A 13,200-nucleotide genomic window follows, 5' to 3' on the forward strand; every position below is an offset into this window, starting at 1 on the left:
TTAATAGTATATACTTTTCCGGAATTTCCGCCCATTTTACTAAATAGTGTTAATACGAAGCAAAGTGTAAAATTTCAACTGTAGCACGGAAATGTTTGTATCGTCAGATTAGAAAGCTATATATAGCAGAACGCATTAATGCGATTAACTGAATACTCACTAAAAGGATTTGCGGCCTTTATTAGAATTAAAATCCTCTCAGAGTAAAATACTCAAATCTAAAGATGCCAATAATTAATTAATCGTGAAATTTCTCTTTTCCAGAATAATGCTCACAATAATTTTATTTTAGAAAATCGAATATATTTAGATGTTACAAAATGTCAAGATTTTATCAAAGTTCAACACAAAGTGTGAGAAATTATATCCACAATTAAAATTTGATGTAAAATTATGTAACACTGTAAAATAATTTACTTTATATTTTATAAATCGAAAATATAAAAATCGTGTCTGTTACCTGTATCTATTTCACACCGTCGTGTGAAGCTAAATATCAGCGAGAAATTTAACATCATCAAATAATAATGTTGTATATACATATAGATTTGTTATACGAGATTGTAACGCCAATGCGCACGTTAACCAAATCACTACGCGTAGGAATAATTGGCAGGATGATTATTGCATACCAGAATATGGTCGACGAATACCGAGTAAATTGTCTAATTGATGAACAGTTTCGTATGATGTAAATACGCGAAAACGTGACTTCGTTATCCTGCTCCTGTTTGGCTAACAACGACAGAATACCGCGTTTTCATTAAATGGAATCAATAAGTAAAATTATAAAGATATAAAATGTTCTCGTTAAAATTTTTACATTTCTCTCCGCTTCTCCAAAATGACGCAGAACGCAATGTAAGCTCACAACATTCGCTCAACGTTTCAAATAGCATTAAAATCCGTAAAGCTCTTATTGAATATACAATGAAATTCCGCTGCAACGCATACCGATGTAACATTTTCGTCATATAATGAAATTTCATTCAATATCTAGCCGAAGGCTAGGTTTTACCTTTTTTTAATATAGACTTTGCATTTATTAAATGAGAAATTTAAATTTCACAAGAAAAACTATTAATTATAATTATATGAGATGTTTTTAATAATATACAGATTTTTCAGAACATATATGACCGTTGAGCACGGTAATAATGTGACTCTGAAACTATGCGTTTGCATATCATAAGTAAAGGGAAATTATGTCCACGATCGAGTGCACTCGAAACAGTAACACACTCGATATAAAATTCCATCTCCGTTGGGATTTATTGCAACAATGTAATTTTCATGTCACTGCAGTTTCTTGCATATGTTGGCATTAATATCGCCATCAGCTTGCACGCTTTGAACTTTGCGTTCAATCTAAACAGGTACAAGGACACGGATATCGATTGGCACATCAATAACTGCTATTGATAACCAAAGAACATGATCTTTGACAAATACAATTCTTTCAAATGCTAAACTATCATGCAAATCAATGAATAATCTCACTATATTCGACAATATATCGGTACATCATAAAACTATTTTTACTAAACTTCAAGTTTTACAGAACTCGTTAAAAAATTAATTAGAATTTATTATCTTGTAAAACTTTTTCGTGAAACCTCATTGCCTATACATTTCCGATAATTTTTAAGATATTCACATTATTACATTGACAAAAAATAATGGCGACTATAGAATCTGTTTTAATGTAAAATTAATTCATTAACAATCTTTTAAGCTGTTGAAATTCTGTCATCCTGATAGAATACTTCAAATTAATGTATTTGCTGATAAAATTTTCATGCTGCCATTTTTAATAATTTTTGACATATTAAAATTATAAACTGTTGTAAAAAATAAAAATTGAAGTTATCAATTCTGCTAAATCAACGGATCAATATATCATCATGTTATCAATCGCAAAATGATTTTTAACGATATATTATCAGAAACGTATTTTTGTTTGTATTGTGCAAAAAGTATATTTCTCCTTTACGTGTTTAATTCACATACTTTTCCTTCCGAATCAAATAAACGCACCGAGAAGACGTCACTCGTTTATTTACCATAGCAAATATTTATCTACGATGCAAAGCTGCTTTATTGCCCCGTGGACCACAAGTCGTAATTGCATATCGATCGAAGGGTTTCCCTCTTAGTTGTATTTTCTTTCAAGACAAATCCCAATAACGGATAACCGTCTTCCCTGGTCTTAGCGTTTATTCAGTCCACCGGCCGAACCGATTATCTTTACCGTTTTCCGTGATCGATACGAATATCATGATAACCGTCTGACATAACATTTTCAAAAAAAAAAAACGTGAGCAATAAAAGAAAATGTAAAGATACAAATCAAACATGTTACAATCACGGCATATATATAAACTAATTATGAGTTAAATAACAATTATGGCATGCAATATGTACCTAATATAATTGAGATTTTTAGTCAGTAATTTTATTTGTGTGTAAATTTCAATTATTCAACAAACAATTTGATTTCCCAAATCAAATTATAACAACATTCGAATTTAAAGACGTTTACTTCCATAATGTAACACCATATCCACAAACGAATTTCATTTGAGCAATATCTTATTTCGTCAGTGATCTTATTGCATCGTGACGAGAATGAGATTCATCACTTATCACGTGAAAATTAGGCGGCAGAATGCCTAATAACAAAAAAGCGTTGTTTCCCCTCTTGACTGCTCTTTAAAGGGATTCCAGCGAAATGAACCTCGATGGAAAGAAATTAACGAAGGAAAAACGTTAAGCCGTAGCTTTCCGACCGAAGCTACTGGGTGTTGCATAATTTATTCGAGCCTCGAAGTTATTTGTCGCATATCTCGAAATTGTAACTTATCCACTCCACACTTGCTATGTGTAAGAAAAAAAAGCTATCTTTATACATTCTCCTTCGTATCAAGGATTTTCGCTATAACCCTGTCAGAAAAGTTCGTGGCAGCTTATCAACTAATGGATGTCTCTACGAAAACGTTACACAAAACTTTTAAGACGGATAGTATACACGTTTCGTAGAAAAATAATGTATCGTGTCAAAAAACGCTTTGCTGCAATACCTTGCCAGCAAGATGACAAACAGACATGCAGTGGGAGGATATACATCGTATCATGTGTAATATCGCAGATCTGAATAATATTTATAAATTTTTACAAGTGTACTTTGTAAATGTAAGAGAAGATTTTACACTGATTTAACGCGAGAAGTTGAACAAAGTGACATTATGCGAGATCGCATGTCTGCTCGAACGAGAATCACAGCACATGCAGAAAAACAGAGGATTATCTTCTGCATATATAATAAAAACAATACAATTGTGTGTGCGTAAGCATCGCTCACTCGACGACATGCAACGGGATCTACAGGTGTTCGTGAAGCATAGACAGGGAAGCATCGCCGGATTTATTCAGAGGACACGTGCTCGGTCTTGCCTAAAAATCGATAAACTAGTAACGTAACCTATGCATACGTAATCACCGATTATTTCCCGGTTGGGCAGTAAAAAATCGATCCCTCGTTATAAAATTTTCCTCCTTCTTCCCGCGGGAGTCACTTCTTAATGCTCTCTACCTCTTATCTAAAGATATGCGTTTCTCAAGTTGTGAATAGATTTACATAGTGTCGCGTAAAAGGAATGGCACCTGCTGTTTCTAAATTAAAAAAATTAAAAAATTACTCGGAATATTACTATATGCGGGTTAGGAAGGAAGTGAGGGAATCTGTAAATATATTTAGATATTCGACTTAAATATGGCTGTATAGGAATTAATTTAAATCCGAGTTTCAATCGCAACTTTCAGATAATGCAAAAAATTATGTAACCGTTGTCATTATCAAAATACAAAATAATTTTCTAAACGTTAAAATATTCAAAATAATACCGAATTACATCTACTATGTGAGCAAGATTACAACTATATAAAGAAAAAATACGATCTTTTTAAAGTTTTATTCGACGAAGGTGGAAACTGAATATCTTATTTCGAAGGGAATTCTCAAGAATCAACAATCTCATCCCACAAATGAGAATAACAGCCAACAGACCATTACTGGGTATATCTAGAGCCGATGGCAAGTCTCAAGAGAATAAATCGAGGTCCTAATATCCTCGCACGCACTCACACACGTAAAGGGAGCACGTCCTGCGTAACCGGCAAAGATAAATTGAACTGCTGCGCCTGACGGAATCTGGTATCAACTCGTAGGACATTGCGTAGGTATATCGAGACTACAATCGATTGACGAGCAAAGACAAGCAGACTTTTAAATAAAATCGTTGTGAACTAATTTTTGTTCTGTTAAGCTATCCCTTATTATGTGATTTATCTTATCTATCTTAATCGCCTTTTTCAGGATTTAAACATTAAAAAATGTTAACATATTTAAAAATAGATAAGCAAAAATGTATATACCTCTCCTTTTCGAAAAATCCAGTGCAACGGTAATATAATCAATTTTTTTTTAAGTTGTAAAGAACTTAATTGAAATATAATTTTCACTTAAAATTAATTTTTTTATTTTCTTACAACAGCAAATTAGAAATTTGAATACATTAATATAAATATTTTATTTTTTCATAACTACAAAGAGTTGTTCCTCTCAAATTTCTAAAAAGATATGCTGAAACACTGTTGCATTTAGAAACTAAATTTTATATTATAATCTATGACATGCTAATTTACGAACAATATATATACTTCCTATAGGAAGATATTCTCGAAAATACAATACAATAGCTATATAATAAATAATTGCTATCACAATATAAAAATAAAAACAATGTGAACAATATCAGAGTTAATCACTAATTAAACGAGCATTTTTCTAGAATTTTCAAGCTTATTTGTTCTAAGAACATGCTTTAATATAGCCTACAAGTAATCAAATCTCTAATCAAATTACAGAGAAAGCTCTTACTCGATCTTTCAACTCTTCCTTCCTTATTTCGCCGATAGCGTTGTTACGAGGATAAAACGAAACATCCATCAGGTAAGTTCCTTTCGAAAATACACAGTCAGATGTGCTATCAGAAGATAAATCCCCAGTCTATATAGAAATACTTCTCTGACTACCTCGTATAACTTTACTGTGCTCATCCAGTATTCTAGCAAATTAACACAATCTTGAACAGCGGAAGGATTTTAACAAATCACATCGATATATAAATACTGAGTTTATTGCGCGAGTTTAACAAATATTAAAGTACGGAATTAATAGCAATTGTTACAACTTATTAATTAATCGTTGCATCGCGCAACTTGAAGTTGATCCGTTCTGTGCTCGCGGCGTTCCGTTAATGACCGAAAAATTAGATAATGGCATCGATAATTTCATCCTGCTACCGTACGGTACGATATGATTAATATGATCGAGTTAATGGCTAATTAAAACGCGATGGGCCGTCCCATCGAAAATATCACAATCAAAATTCACCAGTATTGTGTATGCGCAATACATTTTAAACGAATAAATCCTGCAAAATACATTATTAATGTATTATTAATGAAAAATCGATCGAACATTTCCTGTTACTTCAATTATTCGATTCGATTTGATTGGTTTGATTCTTACTCCGCACTCCCTCGATTCAAAATCAACAAGCAAAATAAATTTAAACCTAAAAGTTCGAAGAGCGATATTGAACATATTCAAAAGCAAGCACAATTTAAAAAAAATCACCACTCGTAAACATTGTAAAATAATAATTTGTACTTCCTATTTCCAATCGCTCCGAATCTTATAGATCGCGCAAAATATAAATAATTTTCGTTTTAATGTGTATGAAATCGTGCGAATTAATTAATTACGCTGTTGCGCGATAAATATCAACCCCAACTATCAAAATCAATACCGATACAATGTCGATACGATATTAGTGCAGTTATACGTCTGAGTTTGAATTCTACGCAATAACGTTGGTCAGCTATTTATGCTGGCTGAAGGCGTGTTTAAACACTGCACAATGTCGATATACTGATATTAGTTCTATAAATTTTAATTAATCATCAGAATAAGTTAAAGTATTATACATTGGTAACAGAACACTCTATATATAGAAGCTTTCCAGCAAGCGACACAAACATCGTTCTATCTTTCTTTTTTGGTAATGAGTAACAAAGATAAGACGATACTTGTGTCGACTTCTGTCGCTTGCTGGAAAGCTCCCATTAATGTGGAATAACTATTGCGCGGAAAATCTTCCGTCTAGCTGCAACTGAGAGCGACCTTTGGCCTTCCGTTACAGGAAACTCGATATTTCATAAAGAACTGCCTTTCAAGCGGACGTGAGAAAATGTAACAATACATATAAAAAGAAGCAATCGTAAAATGATGGCGCGTTATCGGTACCAAATGATTATATTTATAGTAATACAAGAATATATTACTATATGTATTACTTTTGTGAATGTGCAAGATTATGGAAACTGAAAAGAAACCGACTAGAGACGATTTTTGTAAGTATTGACACGACGATGTCAATAATTCGTTAATCGTTTAACATTTGATGCGACATACGAGATATGTTCGAATGGTATTTGACACGACAAAAGACGAGACGTGTCACGCTTTTGTGCGCACTCTTCTGTGCGCAAACTTTTCACATTTATCGGAAACTCGGCGGAACCCGTCGAAACGAACTTCCTCTTTCATCACACAAATGCATTCTTCAAGATAGAGCGGTAAATGATGTAATAGCCCATCAAGGACATTATCGATGTGTCTACGTATATGATGTACTCGTCATACTGAAAGATATTTTGATTCAAATGATATAAAACAACATAACAATCTGTACAAAAATAAAAATATAAACAAAAAAAGCTTGAGAACGATCTTTCTTCTTTAAAAAAACCCTTGAAAACGACGAAAAAAATTGCTCAACCCCTCTAGCGTTACTGACAAATAATTAACGAGCAACGTTAATCCCCATTTCACCGTGAATTTATCATATCATCAACGTGAATCAGATTGGTGCAAATTAACGACACAACAAAACACGGAAATGGTAGGTATAATGACTTTCGCCGAGAGGTTTCGTCGAGGTTCTAAAGGCTTTGAACCATAACTTCCCGGAAATAACTTGTGACTTATCGCAGGCAAGTTATATTCAGCGGCAGCTTTATTCGCGATCCATATACCAGGTCGCCGAGGAAATGCGACATGCCCTTATTATTCAGGACAAGATCAAAAGTGTGCACGCATTGTTTATCATGGAAAGTGACGCGGGGCTTAGTGATTCACAATGAAATGGTGCTTTGTAAAAGTTACCGTCGCGTCGCGTCCGCGACGGCAAATATTTTGACAACGTCAATGCATGCAGGTTTTTGTCACACGACGAACAGAGGCTTCATTAAGTTTGAAAGTGGATCCTTTCTAAGCAAAACTAAACAAAAGTACGAAAAGCACAGTATGTATCGTAACATTACAAGTGGCATTGCGAATAAGAAGAAAACAAACTGCGGCAAATGAGTCTTTATCCTATAACCGAGAAGCAATTCAGCACTATTTAGCACCTAAGAAAATAAAATTTTACGACGCTGGACAGATCCGCGATGATTCCTCTATTTACCGCAATGCAAAATTATCCCTGGTGCGCAATGTAACCCCGTTTCACAGTAATTATAATTTATTTGAGGCGCTAACGACGACGACGCGCGGAGTTCTGACGCCATCGAGCTTATGACGTAGTTTATATCGCGATCCGATTATACAGGAATGTAACACACGTGTCTCCTTTGAAACTTTTCTTCCGATTTCTTGAAATAATAATTGAATGTTATCTTAACTTTCGTTTGGAATATTTCTCTCTAAATATTGCGCGTATATATTATCGAATGTTTTTTACGTCATATTCCGATCTGAATATTCAAATAAATCCATTCAAGTGAATGAAACAAGTGGTCGAATTAAGCAATCTCTTCAAAAAATTAATAAGGGAATATGACGAAAACATAAAAAAAAATCTCCAAAAATTTAAGGATCGTTGAAGCTGAAGAAATGTCAAATGGAGCAATCGAGATTCTTTGATTTTGTAATTATTGAATGCATATTTATAATTCGATAATTAAAAATTTGATCATTAAAAAAATGTAAAATTATTGTACTATGCATGTTTACTCGATGCCTCATTTGATATCATCAAGCATGATGAAAACTAACTAATAGATGAAACTATAATTAATTAATGAAACAATAATAATCTATTATATACTATAACTACATTATATAATATAGTTTTCAGTCACACAATTAACGATAATATTGCCCCATTATATTCGCGCTCAATTGCAAATACTTTCATATCTTGTATATCGATGTAACAAATTGTAAACATGCCCGTTTGCGTCCATGTAAACATGAACGCGAATTAATATCGCTCATATATGATGGATGGCTAAATCGCGGAATTAATACAGAAATTAACGTGCACGTTAAATTGCGAACAAACTTCACGAGAACCGCAAAGCCCGCGCGTTTGAAGCATTATAATCTAATCGGTCGAGATATCCGAAAGAGTTGCATAATCGCGCCAATCTCGTTTCTCGCGCATTTATCCGCATTCATCGAAACCGCACTGACGTACGTTCGACACAGATTTGTCATCATGTCCACTTATGAGCAGATCCTTCTGCAACCTAACAATCAAATTATAACGTATACTTTGTACTATGTACGTAAAATATATCAAACAATGTGTGAAACAGATAATCTGAAAAAAAGTCGCAATTTAAATTTTTTTGGAAAATAGGGTGCAAACCATTGCATTTGCACCATCGATTTTACACAATCGATCGCCTTTTAAATTCGCTATAGCGAACGACATTCCGGGATTCAATAAACAATACGTAACGAACAATCATGCATTTAAAAAAGTCCATTTAAGTCCGGAGGGGAGGAAGGACTTTTATCATTTATTATTTATACAAAAAACTTCATACGTAAATTGCACTAACTTATATTTGTGACGAATTAAATTTTAACGAAGAAAATGTAACTTCCCATTTTTTACAAGAATATACTTTTTATTTATATTATTAGTATAATTCGTTAATATTATCATATATCAATGCAGTGCGCGATGCGTAAAAGTAAAGCATTTTCAGACTCCTTATGCTTCCTCTTTGCCCGTCTCGCTAACAACATGGAAACGAGGCCAAAATTGTTAGTCGCAAAGGCACATACACACATCGATAACTTTACGGAAAAGGGGCAAACAAAGCAACGGACGGCGGGTAAAGCGGAGGTTCATAATTAGGTTGTTAGCTAAATGGGGAACACCGCATGCAAATAAGCGTGCGCGACACCACGCACAAATTGGCACAAGGCACTCACGTGCCTTCTCAAAACGTCATTTCGGATCTATTACACACGTACGTCTAATTGTAAGAGGTGTGGTGCGGAAATATTTCTTTGGGCAAACGACTGGGATCGAATTGCTACCCCAATCGATATTGTGCAGAGTCGCGTTTAATAAACATCAAATTAACAAAATTATTTAGTTCGCTATTATCGAGAAGAAAACATTTAGATAAATTTTGTTATGTAAATATAAGATCAGAATATAACCATCTACTAGATGATTCATTTTTTTTCAGCCATTCTAACATATGCATCACAGTCGACTCATACATATGTATATGATTATATATATATAAAACTTATATAATTCCCGTGCATAAGACATGGAAACTTATTTCAAGAAAGACGTGTATCTTGCGTGATTTAAAAGATTACTAATAATCGCACAGCGCAGGAGTATTAAAAAAATATATTTTTTAAAAAGTGATATTAATCGTGAATATTATCAGATTTTCACTCGCGAAGCAGAGCTCAAAAAGAGATCTTAAACTCTGTCGTATATTAAGATTCGTTATTGAACACGCCCGTATACAATTTTCACTTTATCCCGCGCTAAATTTATCTCGACGTTTGCTCGTGTATTTACGCACGAAAAGCAAGAAGAATAAAGTGATAAGCAAAGGTAACAACAAAATTCATTTTTAAAAGTATTATCGTTAAATATTAATTAAAACTATTAATAATCAAAGCGTCGATATAATTTCTAATTTAAGAACACAAAATAATTAAAATAGTTAATTTTAATTTTTCTCATCTTTTCTCATTTTTGAACTGTTTTAATATCTACAAATAAAGTAAAGTTATTTAAAAAAAACTACGAACGGCGAGAGGTAATATGCTTCAGGATTATTTTATAATTCTTCACATTTATTTAGGTACTAATAAAAAATACATTTTATTAAAATCATAGATCAAAAGGTACGTCGACAAGCAAAAAAATAACGCGCTTCAACTCTCTCTTCCTCCCCCCTCTCCCTTTCTCTCTCTCTCTCTCTCTCTCTCTCTCTCTCTCTCTCTCTCTCTCTCTCTCTCTCTCTCTCTCTCTCTCTCTCTCTCTCTCTCTCATTTCTGAAAACGTAAAAATACAAATAGAGCATCTGTAATATTTTTACAGAAACCTGCATTTTAATATGTCGAAAGTGTGTGCGGATATAAAATGTTATAAAAACAGGCTAAAAGAAAAAGAGTGAGAGAAAGGACAGAATAACCGTTACTAGAAAGAATTTCCATTTCTGGTGTGCACTTGTCTTTTCGAGCCAATCGGCTGTGTAAAATAATCCGAAAAACAATCAAACGGTGAAAATTGAATATTCGATTGACAGTCCTCCCAGTTCACAGCTCTAATTCTGAGGCCGTCGCGCTAATAACTTGTCGACACAGACGTGATTCATTAACTCGGAACCGTAAGCTACTCGAGACACCCCACCGAAAGTAGGAAAAAAAACGACAGGTACTTCGGAGAACAATTATATGCGACAATACTAAACAAATATCCAATCAATTAATATCCAATCAAACATAATCTGTTTCTGAACAAACTGAAAAATGACTGAAAATCCGCGAATTTCAAATAAACACGAAGCAATTAAACAAGAAGCAATTTAACGTGATATAATTGAAAACAACCACGTATACCACCAGTATAATCTCCCTCTTTGCAACAAATAATAACTCCTATGAATTGTCATTGTAAGAAAGCTTAGAAATACAATTTTATACAGCAGGCGTAAAATGCTATCTCCCTTTCATTTTGTTACACATTATAGTATAAACAATTTTAAGGCAATAATATAGAATAAACTACGGCATCATTAGGTACGAATAACAGTGTGCACGTATGTACATACGCTAATCTCATCGAAATGATATTTTTCATAATTATTTCATAATTATTCACATTTATTTAGATACTAAAAATATGTTTTATCAAAATCATGGATCAAAAGATAATTGTATAAGTGGTAAAGAGGAGGGGACGACGCGTTTCAGGATCGACGCTGCTGGATTAACGAAATTCGTAGTTAATAGATACTCACTCGGAGGCGAAGGCAGCTCCCGCCGGAGCGCCTGCATTCTCGCCCTCCTCGACACCTTGACATTGTTGGCGGGATTGGGAGCAGGTGATGTGCTTAGTTGCTTACCTGCTGCATCGGATACGCCGCGCTACCGACGAGAAAGTCCCATGCCCACGCGAAGATCCGCGCGCAAATGTGCATTGACGTCACCGCCACCTTATAGAGCCCACTGCTGCCGGTACCAGCGGCGTTCGCAGCACCCCCGCTCGCGCCTTCCGCCCACGCGATTATGACGACGTCCTCGCGGACGCGCCGACGACACTCGCACCACCGGGAAGCGGCTCACATCGCGGGTCGCGAGTATCGGACCTCACATCTTCACCAATAAATCGCACTTTACTTTCGCCACCCACACACACACACACACTCTCTCTCTCTCTCTATCTCTCTCGCGCGCGCACGAAACCGTGATGGCGTCCGAGATTATATTAATCGCCGAGCCGATATCGATCACGGCGAGCGGGTACAACGGCCACGAGACGCGTCCTCGAACGGGATCGATGGATTCCTGGGCATGATGCGATCGGTAACGGCCGCCGGCGCGCCGATAATGCGATTCGGCGCCCTTCGAAAGTTTCTATCACACTCGATTACACGTAGTCGGTCACCCGATCGCGGCAACGTTCCACGGAGTTCTGGCGCAATTCGCCGCGACTCCGACTCCGACTCCGTTGCCGCGCGTCGCGATAATCGCCGATGTTCACTCCGCACGAACTTCAGGCGCTCCGAAAAGACGAGACGCTCCAGCGGCTCCGGACGCGGTTTTCGGTCTAACTTTAATTCAGATTCTCGGATCGACGGCACTCTCGCGGGCCGTTTTCGCCGGCTTTTCGCGAAATGAAGGAGAATTTTTCTGTCTCGCCAAGACTTCCCGTCGACACGGCGTTTAATTCGATCGCGATCAACGAGACGGCGGCGACGGCACGCGTCACAAGAATGTCCCTTACCGATCGTTCCCGCTGAATGTTGTTATATCCGATGATACGGGGAGGGGGAGGGGGAGGGTTATCACTGTAACCGTTGGCAATCACGTACTCGTACTGTTCACCGCTTCACCCCGACGCGACGCGAGGAATGCGAGGACGTCTCCGCGAGCGCGGCGCGTACGGACACTACGAACTACTTGTTGATCAGCGCCCCCGAGACCGACTGCTGCGAGCCCGCGCACGATCCGCGCCTCGCCGTGAAGTTGGCGCCGACCCCGACACATTGACGATTGACGCGTTAGACGCGTTAATAATTAATTTTCACGGCTGCCGTTAAATCAGATAAATTGTACGGCCGAACGATTTCCACGCTTCCCCGCGATTGATAAGAATATTTGATAAGAATATTTAATTCGCTATAGAACCGTATCGGCGCGAAAATAACCGTGCAATAGAATGGCCGGGGGATTCGTAAACTCGAGAATCGTTACAATGATCAAGTTATGACAGAAAGTTATGATAGAAAGAATCGATGCCGTACGAATCGATCAACCGACGCTGATCAACGGCAATGACTGTCGTTGTTCTTCAAATTTACGTCAGTACGTACGTGATTGTCCGATTGTCCGTGAAGGAGAGGTATCTCCACCGTCCGCATCGATCGACGACGAGCGTGCGAAAGCTCGAACCTGCGTAGATCCTTCGGGACGAACTGCGACCGCGGAATTCGCGGAATGCGATTTTTACGACGCCGGTGATCTCTCACCCCCGTCTCTCGCGGTGTCGATTGGTGTCCATCCACCGCGCAAGTGCGCAC

Source organism: Temnothorax nylanderi, unplaced genomic scaffold, assembly GCF_030848795.1.
Source record: "Temnothorax nylanderi isolate EJ_2023f unplaced genomic scaffold, tnyl_v1.0 TNYL_tig0009_pilon, whole genome shotgun sequence".
NCBI lineage: Eukaryota > Metazoa > Arthropoda > Insecta > Hymenoptera > Formicidae > Temnothorax > Temnothorax nylanderi.